This window comes from Cyanistes caeruleus, chromosome 1 (assembly GCF_971803275.1).
Source record: "Cyanistes caeruleus chromosome 1, bCyaCae1.hap1.1, whole genome shotgun sequence".
Classification (NCBI taxonomy): Eukaryota; Metazoa; Chordata; class Aves; order Passeriformes; family Paridae; genus Cyanistes; species Cyanistes caeruleus.
This window is the reverse complement of record NC_141701.1, coordinates 45,089,773-45,110,418: the sequence shown is the minus strand read 5'-3', so window position 1 is coordinate 45,110,418 and position 20,646 is coordinate 45,089,773. Positions and strand designations below refer to the sequence as shown.

At 37.1% G+C, this 20,646-nt stretch overlaps 1 long non-coding RNA gene across 10 annotated transcripts in view; it reads left to right on the top strand.

Annotated features, from left to right (window-relative positions):
- LOC111924908 (uncharacterized) overlaps window positions 1-20,646 on the top strand; it is a 171,156-nt gene that overhangs the window by 52,992 nt on the left and 97,518 nt on the right. For 8 of the 10 annotated variants that reach the window (XR_015286943.1, XR_002861900.2, XR_015286942.1 and 5 more), the window contains 2 exons: window positions 5,220-5,402; window positions 11,531-11,659. This is a non-coding gene — a long non-coding RNA (uncharacterized LOC111924908). The remainder of the gene's footprint in view (window positions 1-5,219; window positions 5,403-11,530; window positions 11,660-20,646) is intronic. The other 2 variants (XR_002861906.2, XR_015286941.1) reach the window with 1 other exon arrangement.

The window sequence follows — 20,646 nt, the reverse complement described above, 5'->3', positions numbered from 1 at the left end:
GCTACATTTTCAGTTAAGGGGAAAAGAAATGAAAGTAGGGGCAAAGATCCAGCGCTACACAGACATCATAAATCCCAGTAATATGAGCCAGATAAATACGGCTCAGAAAAACATGGTTAAACTTTATTGGTGAGTTTGCTTTTAATATGCTTTTCAGAGCAGCCAGTTTTGGTTGTTGTTCATTTCAAACAAGAAAGGTGAAATGCAATGAGAGCTACAGATAATTTGGTTGATCTGTGGCTAAGAGTCAATGTCTGCCTGCCTGCCTTCTTTACAACTATGACAGCTATTTTTGGTGGGTGAACTGTATGTTAGGAAGAGAGGTAGCTGCAAAGAAAGAAAAAGCAATAGCAAAGGGAAAAGCTTATTCAGAGATTTCTGCCAGGGGAAAAAATATAATCAAGGAAAGGTCAAGCTAGAGGAGGTTCTAAGGGTAACCTGACAGTGCCCAAGGCTGAACATCTAAAATAAAATGCATTCACTGTAAACACACTTATGTTGTTGCTTACTCTGGTGCATATCATGTCAATTTCACCAATGTCTGGTGGGCAACTTGACAGCAATGTGTTTTCTTCACTGAAATTTAAAGAGGAAGCTGGTTTAGAGATGAGTGCAGACAATGGGACGGGAGAAAAGAAATAAGAAGTTAAGTCCTGGGAAATTTGCTGGGTTGATGCATGTGTAAACAGACACCCAGCAGATCTTCGGTGATAAATAGGGTTTGACACTGCAAAAGTCTTTATCATCTCTTTCTAAGTCATGCATTCAACAAAGCATTTGTACATAGACAATTTCACAGTTACAGGTAGAGCTGTGAGAGACACTTTGACAATTTCCTTAGTTAAATAAGTGCATATTTTAAGTGGCTTGCACTGAACCATTGTATGCCATTCAAAATGCCTTTTATAAATTGTAGACTCTAAGGAGGAGAAGCACATCAAATGTGCTAAAAGTTCAGAGAAAATAAAGGTTATTGAAGGAAAGATTATTCTTTTGATAGACATCTGAGCTGTATAAATGTAGCCCTTCAGAGTAGAAGAAAAGAGAGAATGATCAATATAGCAGTTGCTCCAATGACAGTTCAGTGAAACTTTGAAAACATTTATTAGATATGTATTGCTATTTTCTTAACTGGATTATCAGAAGCAGCACACAATATGCCATTAATTTAGTCTGTTTAATGATTTTTTAAACAAAAGGTTTGTAAATTGATCTCGGCCGCTTAACAAACAGTAGGTTACATTGCCAATAGTTAGCAGAAGGAATGTTTTCTAAAGACTCCAAGTAAATCAAAGGGAAAATAGTTAGAGCAAATACTTTTTTTTTTAAATTATATGTTCCAGCCACATGGAAGTATTTTTTTTACGTTTTCTAAACTGCAGTAAAAACAGTTGTTTTACTGTTAAATTTGTGAGGGAGAAAAAAAACAACAAACCAAACCAAAGCATCATTCCCAAAGGAAAGCCTCGAAAATGTTTTTTTTTTCCCTTTTTCCTTTCTTTTCCCCTTCACTTTTTAAACATAAGTCTTTAGGTTCATACAAGGAGTCACATCTGGTCCTGTCAATGTAAAACAGGAAGACATAGTTTATTATTAAGAAACTACACAATAGATACACTTTTGAAACAAGCAGCCCTAAAATCCCCAAAACACTAGCACTGAAAAAGGCACACCAACATTTTAACGGCAGCCTTAATTGTGCCTCTGTTCCAGCAGTCATCCTCTGTGCACTGTATCTGCTATAAAGAAAGTGTTCATTTGCAGGTGTCTTCGTTCCTTTTTCTTTGATGACCAATAAAGGATCAGAAAAAAGATGGTCTTGATATGAAATAGAAGGAAATTCAAGGTGGAAAACTATATATTACATTGATTATGGATTCCCTTGGTTCTTCTATACATAGGCCAAAAGGCCATCAGAAAACTTGGAAACCAATACAGCACTGAGTTTTAAAAGTGTCTTAGCTACTTTTCCATTTAGAGTTTTTTCTGCTACTACACCACTCAGGGCTAAATAAGGTGATAAGGGTCTGACAGTTTGTTAGAAACTGTGCCATGAGAGTCCTGTGATTCAGATCCAGACTTGAGCTCTCAATCAGCTCACTGGAGATGCTGACTAAGACAACAGTTCTGTATAATTTCAGTTATTTTAGACATTGCTACTATTACTCAAAATCACTGCTGCATTAATGTTTATGTTTGCCATACCTCAAGGCCTGCTGTTGGAATCAAAAGACTTTGGCATCAGGAGGACAATCACAAACTGGATGCCCAAGCGCCTGCCTCAGGTTTTTGACATTTTTATGCATTTAATTATAAATGTGTTTTCCACTATCTGAACTGCAAAGCAGAATTGCAAAGGCTCAGGTTTACCTCCTGAATCATCATCCAGATAGGTGGGTATGGTTTTTATTCTAAAATCTTTATCACTGAAAAAGAGAGGAGAAGATTATTGTCTGCTTTTCAAGTCACATGTGGAACTGCAGTACTGGCAGTCAGAACAATCTTGTTTTGACTTGCAAAATGAGCACAATTGATAAAGTCACTGAGGGAGAATAAATGTGAAATATGAGATACCATTTTTATAGCATTCTTTTTCTGATTGTAACAGCCACTTTTAGAAAAAGTAACCTTGGCGATAATTTTATTTATTGTTTACATCCACTTTGAATAAAGTTGAGTTATGGGAATGCAATAAATAGTACCAACAACATTTCTGAACAAGCTGCTAAAATCTGTATTTCTATTCAGCTGCATAGGACAAATGTAAGGAATAACACAAGTTTATTCTCCTCAAGTGTACATGTGATCTTTATTTTTTCATTAAATCAGATCATTTTAGATTTTCACATATAATTGGCTTCATATATTAAATATGAATATGCTACAGATGGAAGATGTAAAATAAAAGCATTAAACCAGTTTGAATTATTGTAAAAATAGATTTGGACAGCTGAGTTTGATATCTATTGTAACTTAGGGATCTGAGGGTATGCAGTAATAAAACAGTTCTGGGACAGTGTAAAAATCAGAATAACTTTGCCCCTGGCCTGTTCCTGGTGTGGAAGTTTTAGTGGTTGAATTACAACAGTGCAGCAAGTTCTCGTCCAAAGGGAAATGCAAAAACAGACTCCAGAAACCTTTGGAATAGCTGTAAGTTTTCATTAAAAGCAAGTATTTTAAGAAAAGCAATAAACTTTAAACAACTTTCTGAAAACCCAATCCTTCTGTTATTTGCTTTCATTACTCTTGATTGTTTTTTCTATTCACAAACTTAACTAAAATAGATCAGACCAGCTTATCTTTCCAATTATATTAAATTGATAATAGTTACTATATTACAATTATATATTATGTTCTCATTGATAAAAATGGGTTCCTGATTTTGGCTGGAATAGAGCTAATTTTCTTCCTATTATTTGGTATAGTGCTGTACTTTAAATTTAGGATCAGAATATTGACCCCCCCCAAAAAAAAGATATTTTAGTTATTGTTAAGCAGTGTTTACACTAAATCAAGGGTTTTTCCTTTACTCGTATGACCTGACCAGTGATGAGGCTGGGGGAGCACAAGAAGCTGGGAGGGGACACAGCTGGGACAGCTGACATAAACTGCCCAAAGGTGTATTCCACGACATATGACATCATCCTGACTATACAAGAGGAAAGGTAGCTTTGGGGTGATGCTTTGGAACTGACTGGGCATTGGTCAACAGGTCCTGAGCAATTGCATTATTTATTATTATTAGTATTAGTATTAGTATTAGTATTAGTATTAGTATTAGTATTAGTATTTTGCTTCCTTTCTGTCATGTCATACTGTTTTTATCTCAAGCCATGAATTTTACCTTTTTTCCCTATTTCTCTCCCCTATCCCCATGGGACTCTGAGTAAATGAATGACTGTGTTGTATTTAAGCACCTGCTTGGTTAAACCACAATGGTCCTTTTCTGGTGCCCAACATGGGACTTCTTCAGCACTTGCCACCTCTTTCTCTACTGGTATTATGAAATCTTTGTTTTCTGGATAGTCCATGACCACCATAGTCCAAAATTCCTGAGTGAGTGGGGTTTTCTATTTAAGCTGTGTGATCAGTGTGATCCACTTGCTCTGTGTAGAATCTGCTGCATGATGTGTAGAGGGGACCCTTCCTTTCAAACATCCAGTCCAACACTGGCAGACAGTGTGCTGGCAGGAGCTGTGCTTCACCACAAATAATTTCTGAAGCAGCTCAAACCACCATCTCTTTTTTCAGCTGGAATATAGCAGGCCTCAGATCTTTTGTATCCCAGACTCAAAAACTTAAAGAGTTGACCTAGAGACTCACCTGGTGCTTCCTGCCAGAGGTTCCAGGTAGAGATATTCCTCTTGGCTGTGTTGTAGAGAACATTTTTTATTGCTCTGTCCAAAGTGGCCCAAGATCTTCTGCATGAGCTATTTCCTGTTTGATTTTTTTCAAAGGCTTGTCACTGCTCAGGGCCCCATTTGAAATCATTCTTCTTCTGGGTCACTTGACAGAGAGGACTGACAATCTCACTGTAATTTGGAATATACATTCTACAATGCTCACAGTTTAAGAAAGCACAGCTGTTATTTTATTGATCACATCCATTGATCCATTGACATCTGGTGATGTTCATCTTGCCATTTTTTTTCTAAAAGCTGATTCTCCCGTGAAGGTTCCATGACTTTGTTCTATGGCAAAGCAGTTTTCAGAAGGATTCAGACCGTTTTCTGCCCCTTCTTAAGAACCTCTTGTGCTATGTAGCATGGCACAATAATATCATCAATGTATCTCAGATTTCTGTGGCTCCACTCTTCCAGTGCAGGCTGGATCAGTCTGTGGCAGATGGCAGTGCTGTGCTTCCATCCCTGAGGCAGCTGATTCCAGGTGTACTGGACACCTTTCCAAGTAAAAGCAAATTGTGACCTGCACTCTTCTACCAAAGGGATGGAGAAAAATGAGATATCAGTTGTGGCATAAGAATCACTGCTGGGGAAAGGCTGGGCAGCAGTCAGTGGGTGGTGAGCAATTTCACTGTGCATTGCTTGGATTTTATTTTTTTTATTATTAATCTCTCTTTTAAATTATTATTATTATTATTATTATTATTATTATTATTATTATTATTATTATTATTATTATATTTCATTTCAATTACTAATTGTTATTTGAGCACACAGGTTTTTACTTTTATCTGATCCTCCTTTCCATCCCACCAGGACTGTGGAGATGAGCAGCTGCATGGTACCTAATGTGTCTGGGGTGAAACCACAACAGAACTATGAATAATTCACCCTCAAGCTGCCAGCCAGATCCACCTGAGCCACTTCAACCCTAGCAGCCTGATCCACCTTCTGGATCTTGTTTTGTTCTCCAGTATCCTGGGTTAACCCACAACAATGGTGAGTGTTTAATTACTTTTATTACTTTTATTACTTCAATTCTAAAAGTTAATCTCTGCAATCCAGTGAGATGGTGAAAGGGGTTCACCTGCCTCACACCTTGTCATCTGGCCATTACTGTCCTCCTGCTGGAGAGCAACACCCCTCTCACACAGCTGCAGAAGGGAACATTCTTCAACACCTCCCTTGTTCCAGTGTCGCTAACAAATGCACGTTGAAGGCTTCTATTGTTTTAACTCTACTGAGATTTGTGATGTTTTTTCCTTCTCTGTCCCCTGGAGGAGTCACAGGCTGACAGCTCCAGATGCAGTTAGTAAGGGTGAAGAATCTGGCCTATTAATGGTCTTTACTGGAGCCATGAGACTGTTCCTAAGACTGTGGCTGTGAGGCAATCAAATGCTTAAAGAGATCCTCAGTTCTTGCTTTTGCTGAAACCAGGTCCTGACAACCTTGTTCTTTAATTCTGAGCTCTTATATAGCATGTATTTTCCTTCTTCTGCACACACATTTTTATTCCATATTTTTTCCTGCAATAATAATCTGAGCATTTTATCAGAAGGCTTGTCCATATGTTCTTTTAAAAATTTTATTGCTATAGCTAAATCCAAAGTAGTTTTCCCTTTCTCAGCTGGGATTTTAACTAGTGCTGTGACATAAACCTCACTAGTGCTCTCACTGTTTGTTTACTTTCCAAGGACCCTCTATTACTGTGCAAAGAAAGAAAATTCTGTAATTTGTTTATGCCCTGCACAGTTTCTTTTCTTATAAAAATGAGCCATTTAATTTCTATCACTGATTTAGGCCTAGTTATATTCACCTTGACTGGCAATTGCTCTTTTTTTCTTTTGTTTCATGCCCTAATCTGTGCTCTCAAGACATAACTGGTTTTCCAGAAAGCAAAATATGGGCTGATGAGGTGTCATTTTCTCCTAGAGGACTAATCTCTCTACAGACCATATTCACTCAGGGGTAATCTCACAAAAGTCAATGAAATTGCAGTAGAGCCACATGTGGCCCCCAAATCAGTCAATGAATCTACTTGTTACAGGGGTCTGCTTCGGCTTTCCTTCCTCTTATACCTCTTAAGTTTGCTGAGTGAATGACACTAATGGCCTGGTTCCAGACATGCCTGTTGTACTTATTGCTCACTGCATTCCCCTTAGTTTAACAACTAAATGGCAGAAGAGAGGAAGAGAAAGGAATTTTCTTTCTTTTCTGTGATCCTGCTGGCTGTGCTTTGTGGGATGAGTGTGGGATGAGTGGGGGATGAGTGTGAGCCTGTCCTCTTCTTACATCCTGCCTTACGAGGACAGGAGGAGAAAGTGGCAAAGTGAGTGGAGATCTGTGGGAAAGGATGAGTTTCTGGATGATGAGATCATGCAACTGCACAGCAGAGCCCAGATCCCCAGAACTATGTACATTTCCTTTCTAAATCTCAACTTATCCTTGTGACCTTGGTTAAGTTAGGCAATCACAAGGCAAAGGAAAGCTAAACTGTTAATTTCTGTAAAAAAAAAAAGACCCCACACATTAAACCAAATGAAAACAGACCCTGAGTAATCTTTGCTTCTGTGTATTACAAATATAAAATATATTTCTGAGCTCATAAAAACAAACTTCCCACATTGCTGAGGAAAAGATTGATGCATGGGAAGACATTTCAGTAAAAAATCTTTCTATGGCAATAATTACCCTAACTTTTTTACCCAGAGAGAGGCAATTAAATTTGGAAACAAGTAACTGCTGTACTCACATATTTACAGAATTGATCTGTGCTATTCCATCAGTTCCCCTGCCTCATTTGACTCATTAAAACCCCTTATGAAATTTATAAAGTTTAGCTCTCTTTGTTATTTTAATTCAGCTACAGCCACTCAGAAGTCATTCTTGTATGACAATAAGGTTAATTCTTTAGCATAACACTATATGGGAGTGTAACTGGGATAACCAACCTGGAGGCAAATAGCATTAGGCTCATTTTCAGGGGTCTTCAAACACTTGTTTAGAATTGCCTGCAGACCTTGGGCAAAGCTGATCTTCAAAGTATGGGGCTTGTCTGAGGATGAAAGTGGGCATTGTTATACATAATTAAAGAGAAGGTCGAAATTGTTCATATATTTGCTTCAATGGGAAAAATATCACTTGAATATATTTTTTATTCACTAAAAAGAAACCTTCAGACTGTGTGCTAAAAGTGATGCTTTCATCAACATTGACATAAAGCTAGATACAGATCTGATCTACAGCTAAAAATACTCGGTAAATTGATTTTGCTGCAAATAATAACAATAATGCTTCAAATTGAGCCATGTGAGCTTCTGCTGGTATTTTCTCCCTTGAGTATTGGTTTTATCTGTCTGCTGTCACCTCAGCAACATGAGCTTCTTTCTTTGTAGTTGAGAGAATTCCTAGGGACTTCAAACTACACAGATTTCCTTTTATTGACTTAAAACTGAAACTGAAAAACAACAGGAGAGAGGAATGTCAGCTCTTCAGCTGCACGGATTTTTTCTGTCCGTAAATTCATTGTCTTCTGAAGAAAAACTCAGACTCATTTTATTGGAAAAGTTCCAGAGGTTGTGTGTAGAAAGGCCACTGTAATGTTGTGGAACACCCCATTTATAAGTCTGGGGTGGAAGAATGCTGATGGTGACTCATGGTGAACAAAGAATTTGGAAGGGAATTTTTTTGTGGCAGCTGAAGTCCTGCTGGTTTTGTTAACCTAAATTCTGTATATGCACTTGCCTGGACATGACAGTGTAATTGATACGCATTATTAAGCTTGATATGAAATTGGGACAAAACAAACACAGTTTTTCTGTTCTTTAAAATGAAAGGTCTAGATAAACCATAGAGACACCAGTGTAGTCGTGAAGGACTGAGAGGGAAGCGTAGGTACCTGAAGTGTCATCACAAGGTTGTGACTTTATCTCTGCTTCTGTTATTTTACGCTCAAATATGTGTTAGTGTGATACTAACCCAGCAAAACAAGCAAAGAAAGTAAAAGCAACCTGTGCTGGGACTGAGTGGCTGCTGTCAAAACAGAGAAGTAGAACCTGACTCTCAGACACCTGATGGGCTGTGCCACATCGCATCAGGCAGTTACACAACAAGATGTGTCAGTCTGATAAACTGATGGGTACAAGTGGCTCTCCAAAAGTTAAAAGGAAAAAGAAAAGAAGCAAATGTTGTTGCCCCATCTCCTTGCATCGAGCTCTCTTCTTGCATTTGGGCACTTTGTTTTTCTTCAAGTGTGTTGAATTAACACAAGTACAGAGTAGCCAGAATAGAAAGCTATATTCATCTAATGGCTCCCTGTACATTTTTTCATGGTGTAGGAGACTAGCAGTTCACAGAATCACAGATATGCTGAGTTGGAGGAGACCCACAAGGACCACTTGGTCCAACTCCTTGCCCTGCACATCACCATCCCAGGAGTTGCTCCAAGTGACACTATAAAAACTATTTACTCCCTAAGTGAAGTGGTGAGTTATATTTGTGCCTGTGGGATATTCAAACAACCTTTGTGAATGCATGAAGGGTCGCATGCCATCCCTCAGAATCAAGGTTGTTCCTAGGGCTACTGATTTATTCTGTGGTGTATTCTGTGGAAAAGCTTTCATGTATGCCATTCCCCTCTCCATTCTATCAAAATGCAACATTTGCTGGTTTATTGTCATCCTCCTAATAAACCCAGTATGCTGAGTATGTAAATCATACCAGAAATTAAATTGAATTATTTGGTTCAGCAAATGGCAACAGAACAACATGGACATCTACAACCCCGTGTGAAGTGCTATAGATACGGACTTGCAGATTTTGGAACACTTTTGGTTTATTTTACACAAATCACATCCTGTTTCTAAGCACCTATCACAAGAAACGTTTCTGGAAGACTGCCTTTTACCTTCAAAGATCTCTCAGGATGCTCAATCTTTAAACAGAGTTTTCCATTACCTTTATACAAAAAACAGGTCTCAAGCATTTTGCTTTTCTCTTCAAAGTAGCACTGTTTTAAATAATGAACTGTTGCCAGGAGCAATGGCACAGGTTTATTTGTGGTTGTGTATTTGTCTGTCTGATCATTATTTCTGCTCTTTGACCGTCTCTAACCCAGCAGGTACAAATAAATCCTCAGGGCTTAAAACCTTCCCACAAGTTATTTTCTCTGGTCACCTGTCAAGAGCATATTTTTTCCTTTCTTTCTTTTTAATATTATTTATTTGTTTTTGTTCTGAAATACACTGATTTTGTTTGTTTTTTTTTTTTTTATAAAACAGATCAGGATGTTGACATCCAGTGACTTTATTTCTGTCTTTTATTATAATTTCTGTAAATATAACTTGATGATCTACAGCTAATAGAGTTGAGACATCTGTAGGAAAAAAAAGAGCACAATTCTTAGTGCACTTAAGAAATAAAAAATATAATAACACAGAAGTTAGAGTGCTACTTCCTTTAATTTTCCATCTCTTTAAATACCATGACAGTAGAAGAGGAAAGGATATACAATAATAAAAACTTGTCCTATGTAAACACTGTGCCTAATAATGACACTTCACCTGTCCTGAACCTGATTTTCAGTTGATGCAAGTAAGAATAGTTCAGTAGAAATCAGAACATTATTTGTATTTCTTGCAGAAAGAGCACATTCCTTGAATCAGTGGTACATTTTGTATACTTCAATGAAGACTTTGCAATTATACAACTTCTACCATATTTATACTCTGCGTGGATATTAAAATATTGAAATGGAGGGAACAAATTTTGCAGATCTAATCTAAGAGTGTGCCTCCATCACTCTCCTAGGAAATGATCCCATGTGTCCAGGATTCTCACTGGATGGGATAGCAGAGTCATCAACAGGCTTAATGCATATTTAATAAGCATTACAAGGAGAGGCTCTCTGTCTCAAATAACAAGCTTCTTCTGTACCTGGGAACTTACAGTTGTTTGGTGTGATGGTTTATTAAAATGGAAAGTTCTCAGGAAAATGCTTTTCCTTTGGCTTTCATCAGTAGAGGTAATGAGAACAGAAGCGAAAAACATGTAGAAAAACAGTCCATAGCATTTTTAGAACAGGAGATGTCAGTCCACTGCTCTGAAGGAACTTTCATGCCCCTGATTCTGAGCTCTAAAAGGTGCTTATCAGTGTGGGTTCCTTCTTTCTCTATACTCTTTTTTTTAAGAATTAAGTTTTATTTTAGAGGAAATGATGAAATTGCAAAATATTAACCAGATTAATTGCTTCCATTTCAGAGAAGCAAAATTGCATAGGATCTTTCCATCAGCAATTGGTGCACTTCTGCAAATAAGACAAATATGTTGCTTCTTAAACGAGTAAATTTGCCTTTCATCTGGATGCAGTAGACATTCTGTGAGATTATGACATTTGATTTTCTCCTATAATCTGTGAGGCTTGCTGGTGTGTTTTCTTTAAAATTAACCTTTCAATGTTGTTCCAAAAACCTGCAGAATTCAAGTTCCAGAGAGTTTGTCACACAAAGCATGACAGAACCTGAACTGAATTCTGGAAGTTATAGATCATTTTTCTAACAATTCCTATCTATGTGCTTAGAGTGATTTTCTTTGTAATTACATTCCATAAGCCAAATTTTCCCTGAAAACTTGATGGTGACCCAGCAAATTCATTAATTTAAATATCCTAAACGTATTCTAAATCCACCAAATGACTGTATATCTTAATTGGAGCATTTAAAACCTTTGGAATGGTACAAATATTAATATGAATTCATGAATAGTATGTTTTATGCTTCACAGACTATGATACTTTTTTATATGATCAGATTTTATTTAATAAGAAAAAAAAATCTTAGCTTCTTGGAAGTAAACTAGGATAAATACATGTTAGAAAAGTGTTAGAAAAACATTACATTAAAGGTCAATTTTCAGCAAAAATAAGGAAAGATTAAATCAGATTATGCAACTAGTTCAATATTATTGATGATTATTCAGACAACTGTCTGGCAGTTTTGAAAATGTGCAAAGGTACAAAACTTCCAGGAGCGTGTTCAAAAATTGATATTAATCTTAAAAATACCCCTAGAAGTGTCATATGCTCTAAATCACAACTCTCTGGTCTTTATTCTCTGGCTTTATTGTTTCAGCTATCCAGGTACAAGAAGAAGATGTATTATCATGCAACCAAGCCACTGACTATAACAACTACTAAATAATAGAAAAGAGAAAGAGATCCTGTGTCAAGTACTGTTTACCTGAGAAGTGCACTTACTGAGGTCAGTGTTGACTGTGACAATTCATGACTATGCAGCATGTACAATCACATAGATTAATCTGAAATTTCATAATCTGGATTGCTATAACAGTTCCTTAAGAAGGTAGAAAACAAATTACATGAGGCTTATATTTTGGAGGAAAAAAAAAAATAAGTGGGGAAAAAACCCCATTTTATTCTTTTAATATTAAGGCAACCAAGTAGGGTTTATGGAAGTGCATGTGTCTCAATAATCAAGTTATGCCCTTATAAGCCTTTCAGTAACTTCTCTGAGAATGTTGGGAAAAACTTGATGTTTCCTTCTCTTCTGGTCACCTGAAAGTCCTGCACATTAAAGTGTCATTTCAGGCAAAACCATTCTAGATCTAACCTGCTCTAGATTTCTTATAGTGCCACCTTCATTGCTGTCTGTTTTGAAGCTTCAGATTCTGCTCTGGAAAAAAAAAAAGGCTCAGAGCTTGAGAATAGACGACAAAATGAATGAAAGAAAGAAATAGGAAAGTTCCTGATGATACTTCAGGAGATAGGGAGATTATTTCCAGAATTTGGAAAGTTTCAGACAAAAATTTTGTTGATAGGAATATGCTTCCTCATATTTTCCTTAAAGGAAAAAAAACAAAACCAAAAACAAACCACAAAGTCATTGGGCCTGAAAAATCTAGTAGAAGTAAATGGTGATATTACTGAATTAACAATCAGAAAAGAAGTGCCATTTAAAGGCAACTAACAAGTCTAGTTCTCTACAGCTACTGAGAACGTGGTATTGGAATAAGCATATCAAGAATGTCATTGTTGTGTTGGAAGTCATAGACAGTCACTTAATATGGGTTGTACAAAACTAGGAACAGTCTCCAAAGGATATAACATTTAAGGTTCTTTCTTTTAGAGTCACCTAATTCTTCCTTGAATGCAACCCATCCCAGCATATACATACATTAAGAAGGGATCAAATGTGTTTTTCTCTACATCCAATCAAACACCATTGCTTCTGTTAGAGCTGTAGAGGGGCAGGGTGTTTTTTCATTTTTTCATTTGTTAAAGGTGCTGAAAGTTCTCACTCCAGCAGTAACTGAGAGTAAGTAGTTAGTTATTTGATGAGCAATCATGTCTAATGGGCTTTTTTGTTAAATTATTTTTCCCCAGCTATGCAGTCCTTTGAAAATATTCAGCTCCTAAGTGAGTCAACCATCTTGCCAAATTATGTCAACCAGGTCTCCCGCAGACAGTGCTTGGCTCTCTGGGTGGGGAGTCATTCACAGTAACAGATTTCTGAATCTACATCATTCTGATGCCTTATCACAAAAGCTGATTGGCGTCGGGATCACCGGATCCAGGCTCGGCAAACGCTTCAAGCCTGCCCTCTTGCATGACAGTTTCTGAAAGCTGTAACCCTTGGATTTTCATGCCTTTTGAACTGGGAGGGTGACAGTGACTGGATGTGGACTGATGTCAGCCCCCATTAAATGGTTTCCGGGGAAGACGAGCGTCCCTGGGAAAATGAGATGACAGTTGAGCTTTCCTCCAGAGTGTGAGAATTATTACTCCATTCGGAGCCACTGAATGTGCGATGTGTAGGTACTGAAAGAATTCACTGTAGCGTGGTACACGGTACACGGAGCTGCAAATAGGGTCATTCTTCTGTTCAGAGCCCCAATGCCCAGAGTAATTAACTTCACATGCCATGGCTCAATGCAGAGGCTGAGTTCAAGTGAAGTGGTGAGGAGCCCAGCCCTGAAGGGCATGGTTGCTTGAGTTCTTTATTACAAACACAATGAAAAAAGTAATAGTTTTTGCTACACAATGTTTCAGTGCTTCTGCTCGGGAAATGAATTTTGATGTGTTTTGTATCTCATGAATTCTGCATATTTTATTCCCTGGAGTTTAGTGTAAAAAGCACTTTTTCTATTGCTAAGTAACACGACTAATTGCACAAACAAAATAAAATGCGCCTGGTACATTACAAGGTTGAAATGTCAGGAGCCATCAGGAGGTCCCCAGGAAAGAATGCCTATGTCATTTTAAATATTCTTTCCACAGCATCTTAAGGCAAACACAGGCTCTTTTTAGCCAATTTATGTTTTAAGATTAATAGGAGCAAAAGCTATTTCAGTTCACCTTTATTTTTAACCATCCCAGGCAAAAAGATTTTCAGCACTGCAGGTATAAGATTTTCATGTAATAATTTGTACATATAAATATAAATAAAGTACAAGGTAAATAATAGAAGCTGAGAACTAACTCCTTTTAAACAATCCAGAAATCCTACCCTCAGTACCAAAACATCTGGAATGCCTTCATTTGAGTTATAGCAGTCTAGTTTGGACAATAAAATGCTTTCCCTCCCCACTCCTTCAAATTTTGGTACTGATTTTTTTCCTCAGATTTATACTATTTTTAAAATTGTTTTGGGAAGGCACAGAGAAGGCGGTTGCCACTAGTGGGCATTTATTGAGCCTGAGGTGTGCTTTGTTTCTTCTCCTCTGCTATTCATTCTGCTGCCTACCTAAAGCAGGTCATCTCTGTGTTTCCTTTCAGTTTGTGCACTGATAATCACATCTGTGGGTGGATGAAGTGTTTGAGCTGGCTGCTGCCTGCATTGAAGCTTCAGAAACAGACAATTTAGAAATCCAGAGGTCTAACATCGTGGGTTTTGTGAAACTTTCCCTGGCTTTCTTCCCTATAATCTAGGGGTTCTACTTACATACCAGAGGGGAGTGTGTGGGGAAGTGGGTGAGAAATAAGAGGGAAGTTTTCTAGACTTCTTTAACAAGCTGTTTGTTGTAAGCAGTTTTGTTGTGCTGCATCTCTCCCACAGGTTTCAGTGAATTGATGTAGACAATCAGCATGCACGTAGGTACACCTGTTATTTCATCTCCTAAGGAAGTTTCTCATCAAAAGAAACAGAAGTGGCTCACAGCAGAAGCCATCACAGTGAATGGTGAATGCGTGAGGGTTTGTCTTGTACATTATCTTTATTGTAGGCTTCAAACCTCTGGTTAACAAGTCCCTGTGAGTGTGATAGTTGGGTAACATCCTCCAGTTCGATAGAAAGCTGCCTGAAGAATACTTCTACTATCAGGGAATTGTAGTCTTTGAAGTCATGTATTTGCAAAATATGCAGGATAAAAAAAGAGTAAATGTTTTAAAGAAATCCTAAAAATGGCCTTCAAGAGCCTATCATGTCCAGCCTTTTCTCAATAATAATAGAATAAACTGTATCTGTATTTTTTTTTCTGACAATCCTTCATTCCTGTGGAGAACTACTTCACATACTGTGAGTTATGATTAAAAAGCTGTGGTGAATTACTGAATAGTCTGTGTGTGTTGGGGAATTTAATTTGTAACCTACTGACAAGAAACCTGTATCTATAAAACAAGGTTGAAGGACAAAATTCATTGTCACTACTCAACTAGTATCCTATTGAAAACTTTGAAAATCGAAAATTTCAAGACAAATGTCTTTGAGGTTTTAAGGGAAGGGGATGCAGTTACTACTCTCCTCTGCAGCAGCAGTAAAGTGACTTGTGGAGTTCTGGGATCCCCTTTGCCTAGGGCTTAATAAACTGTTTAAAGTGGATAGTGACTGTGAGTTGAAGTAAAATTCACTCTAACCTAGGACTGATCACCACATGGAGGTGGCTGTGAACATTTCACAGGGGGGAAAAAAAATCATCATTGCCTCTTCCTCAAAACTTATAAAATTCAAGAGTCATGAGATATGTTTCAAACCATTGGCACAAGCCCTCCAGTCTTCTATTGTACAGGTGGATTTACAAAGCTGCAATATGGACACAGCTGCTAACCTGTTCCTTTCATCCTCCTTCCATTAAAAACATGCTGCTTTGCGCTGAAAATAGGATCAAGACTTGAAAAGGGGTTTCTGTAAGCACTGGAAACAACAGGCAGCATTAGTCTGCTGGGCAATGCATATCCAATAATTCCATGTGAATATCATATAAATAACCAGGCAAATTGTTAAGACTAGTCAGAGTAGCACTACAGATACTACTGTGCAAACTGAAAAATGGTGCAGTGATGGTTATATAAAATAGGAAAAGATCAAGGAAAAAACCTGCAGCTTGACAGGTCTGAAGGAGCAAGGAGAGGAGAAAGAGAAGAAATAAGCCAGTGCTGCAGACTGAGCTGTGAGGTGCCTTATAGGCAAATACATAAAATTTAAGCTTGATTTGGTTGATAAAGCAGAGGGAGTGAAAAAAGGTCTATATTTTCACCATTATTTAAAGATAATCATGCCTTTTGAATGCATCAGAGGGGAGCAATTAAAATATCAGAGGACAAATCTTCAGCAGCGGATTCATTCAAACACTGCTGACCTTCGCTTCCATTTACCTATTTACTGCTTGATAGGTACTTTGTATAATTTATAAGGCACAAATTAGTACTCCCTAGAACATCAGAGAAATATGTACTCCCAAAATCAGTTGCCAAGTCCAAGCTGTTTCTCCTGAACGAATGAGCTCACTAAAGATATGAAGAGTGATTTGAAATTCTCCGACAAGCGAGTATGTGAAGTTATGCCAAGCTGCTGCTTCCCTGCCAGTCTGGTTTTTGTCTTTGGAACAAGTGGCAGCCTCATTGAGCAGCAATACAGATAGCACAGTACTACCTAAAATGTTAGATACTTATTAGATTAGTTACAATGAGAGAAAGATTCTATCAAACCATCATTCTGTTCATTAAATGACCTCTAAAATTATGGATAACTGAAAGAAATGATTTTCCACATACAAAGAGATGTCTCCCTATATATTAATTTAAAGCAGGGAGAGCAGACATTACATGTGGTGTCAGATTTGTAAATCTCAAAGGGTAATGTACGATTTCATTATCTGAGCTATATTCTCACTAGATGATAAAAGAGGCACCAACAGTACAATTTTCGACAGCTGAACTATGCCTAATGGAAGAGATACAGTACAGTATATCTTTTTATAATTTACAATGTAGTGCTAAGAAAGCTCTGGCCCAGTTGGGAGATTCTCACTTATTCAAGTGGTTCTATTTAAGTCAATGGAATGAATAATGCCAGGGTTTCTTTGCCTTTTCATGGGAAAGGACCTCTTGAATTCAGCTGATTAGCACATTTGGATTTCAGGGATAATGGTCTGATTATTTTTTTTTCCTCAGAAGGGAAATAGTCTTATGAATATCAACATACTTTTTTTTTTTTTTTGCGTGTGTGTGTCATTCTATACCAGAAGTGGGACGCTATTTTATTTTAGAAGTGAAAGATTGAAGAGACTAATTTATTATTTGCTTTATTCAGTTTATATCAAGGCTTAACAAAATCTCACTGGACTGAATTCTGTAAATTTCCCAATCAAAAGTTTATTTGAGACTGTTACCAACATTAATTGCCTTTCTGAATTGCTGTATTTTTTTTCCCCCAGCTTCACATATTTTTTTAAAAGTTCATTTCATATTTTCTCAGGGCTTTGTTACCTACTGGGAATCATAGTATGTGTGATAGAGATGCCAAGATTTATATATTAAAAAACCATGAGAATTCATAAATTTAACAACTGAAACAACTACATTTGGAAAGCATGATAATAGCTCTTGAGAGACAACACAGTTATACATTTATGCTAATCAGCCAATTTGCTATTGCTTTCCTTAATGGTGAAAGGTGCTTTTAATGCACAGAGTTCTACTCCCTGAATGATAGATTGAACATTAGAATATTACCTCATGTCAGCTTTTCTGCTGAAATTTGGGCTGTGCCCCTATACACAAGTATATCCATGTTATACACAAGTAACTGAGCACATTACTAAGTTAATGCAAAACACAACTTTATTTTGTATTTACTTTCTTTTATTATTTCTAGTGCTTCCTCTGGTTGAATTTCTGTTACTCCATTTATGCCATAAACAGGACTCTGAAATTTAGTGACTAACCTGTTTTGGGATATAAGGTTGCACAGCACAGAAACAGGTGGCAGCACTGTGGCAGAATAGCCCACAGGTGTCTCACACCTGTGTGGTGCTCTGGTAGGGCTGGTAAAAATGCAAAAGCAAGCACTTTGAAATTAGTAGGCTGCAGAGATGAGTCACAGATGTTTTGAAAAAGCCCCAATTCAGCACTGAACTCAAACAAAGTGAGAATATTGTCAGCTTTACAAATTTCTACTGGTTCGCCTTTCTAAGATTTGGCTTTCTACACCTAGTTCCTTACTCAACCATGATTGCAGTTTCAGACTGGTGTAATAATAAGGACCTGTGGCTTATCTTGGCTATTTTACTGGCCTTAGGGTGATGATGTGAGGGCTGCTCCAAAAGAACAGGGACAATATAAGGTGAACATCTCTCACAACTTACTGTCTGTGCTGAAAGTAATTACATGTCATGGGTGTTGCTGCTCTCTCTTGGATCCTCTAAAGTCACCCGATCCCTAGTAAAAGGCTTATTGGTCCAGATATGTCTGTTTATGCCTGTTCCCTGCTCCTGATAGCATCAAAATATAACTGTAATAATATGGGGCTACCACTTAAAAAGACCATTTTCAGAGAGGTTAGTAATCAGGTATGATGGAATTGGAGAAGTAGATTTACTAAGCAAACACAGATAAATAGCCACAAAAAATAGTGGCTCAGTCTTAAATAAAATTTAAGACAAATGAACATAATTTAACTGATCTCATATTTAGAACTATCATTACACTTTTAAAGAGAAATGCATTTTATATTTATAAGAAAATAGCACTAAAAAGTGGTGAGCTTATTTGCAGTAGAAAGTAAATAAAAGTTTTACAATGACTACTGTCTTCTACACCAGAAACTCTTCTGAGTTTCCTACTTAGCCTCAAGTAGAGAAAACATGCTCATTATTTTAATATGACTCACTTTCAGCCATGCCTGACATGTGCCTTCTTTGTGGGGAAAAGGAAGCTAAAAAACAACATCCCTTTCTCCATTATCCATACTCCCTACACTAAAGCTGCAGCTACAGGGGAGTAAAGACTTGCTGCTGGCTCCAGATGTTTGTCATTTCTCTCACCAATAGATGGGGCTGGGACTTGTGAGAAGCTGAGTACTTTCAGCTTTTAGGAAAAGTGCTTATTATGTCATACCAGTCGATAGACTGACAGCATCATAAGTGCTATACTTTTAAAAGACATTTTACTAACCCTACAGCATTATACTGTGTTGCACTTACTTTACTAATCTTTATTCCTTTAATAGACCACTGTATACAATGCACCTGCTGTGACAGCTGCAAACCTATGTTTTGCTCAAGTTCCTGCACTAAAATTTTAATGCAAGCTGAAAAAAATGATGGTTAGAGTCTGGCCTTTCTCTGGCATGAGGTAATTGCCATCTAGTATACAATGCAGTTTTACTGAAATAAGAACGTTGGACAGAAAAGAAAGGCAAGAATTTCAGGATATTTTATTTTTTTCCTTGCTGTATAGATTGCAAGCTTTTAGGAGAAGGCGAACATAATTGTGTAAGTGCTGCTTCCATTATAGAAGAGCTGATAAGGCTAATACTTTTGAAACTGTGTAATAGGAGTTTGTAACATCTAAAAATAGTGACACCTTTTAAAGACTTGATTTTTAACTCTTAGAATACTTAGCAGCTTGTGAGAAATCTCCTCTGGACAAATAACTTGAGTTCTGGAGAAGAGATAAAAACCTGAACTTTGTGTTGTACCAGGTGATGTTTGGCATGATACTGTATGGGATATTCTGGAGTCTGCCAAAGAAGGAATCAGAAGGTCTAAAGACTTCATTTACTTAACTACTCAGGAAACAAATATTTTAGCTGCTTGCAGTTACAGCTGTAATGACATAAAGGATTTTATATCATTAGAGTGATGTTGGATGGATTGGTTAAAAATTGAGTTACCTGGGCAAAAGCTACCCCCTTTTTATTTGGAAGCATCTGATATTTCTTCCATCTGACCAACATAACATTTTTGTAGAACAATTTTTTTCCTGACCCCAGCCAAAATTCATGCTGCATTAAAGTAGACAGGATTCTTCTCAAAGTCCAGTTTCAAAAGCTTTACCTTTTAGGCAGGAATTTTGGATTTTGAACGTGGATGTTTTGTATAACCCATTCTTCCGTTCAGATATTCATTATTCTGTCACAATAATGTGCAGATAACCCTTGACATGGAGTCTAGTGCTTTACATCCAACTATACATCAGCATACATCTAGTCAACTCCTTTTCTCTAGGTGTGGAGATCTGCTCCATTCCATATCTGTAAGTTCTGCAATCACTCTAATCTCTTCAAATATTTAAATACTATCAAGCTGTTCATTTAGCTGGATGACAACTTTGTGCTGTAGGTAAATCTGATTTTCTTATTCTCTTCCCAAGAACAGATCGCAAGCAATTGCTATTTTGTTCTTCATTTTTTAATTAGAGAATGTTCCTTTCCCACTCACATTCACATGCACTTCCTTCATTATTGAAGGTGTTGGTAATTTTTTACTTTTTTGTGTAAGAATATGAAAAAAGTTTAAAGAATGTACCTTTCACAAGGAGAGGCAGATCTGGATAAAACAATAATGAATGACAATGTATTTAGATATGGCATCAAAATTACAACTAAATGAAGATGCAGGTTAGCCACAAGTTGTGGGATAGTAATGTCATTTACAATTACTGACACAGGCTTTAGTCCTGTACCAGATTTTTCTAAGGCACCTACATTTTTTCAAGTCCAATTTGTTTCATTTTGGTGCAGAGGGTAAAGACTCATATGCTGTTTATTTAAGAATTAACATTCTTCTTATTATGTGTTAACCAGCTATACACAACACTTCTGGTTTGAAAATATGCTGTTTACAAGAAATATGTAAGCTATTTTCTGCAATTAAATATGGAATGATATAATCCTTTGAAAAGAGGCATGTGGCATCAATGTGGCATGGTTGGCACATGATAGGACTTTATCAAAAAGACATTTTTCTTTTTCTGGCAAGCTATTTATGCAAATCCACTACATTTTATGTT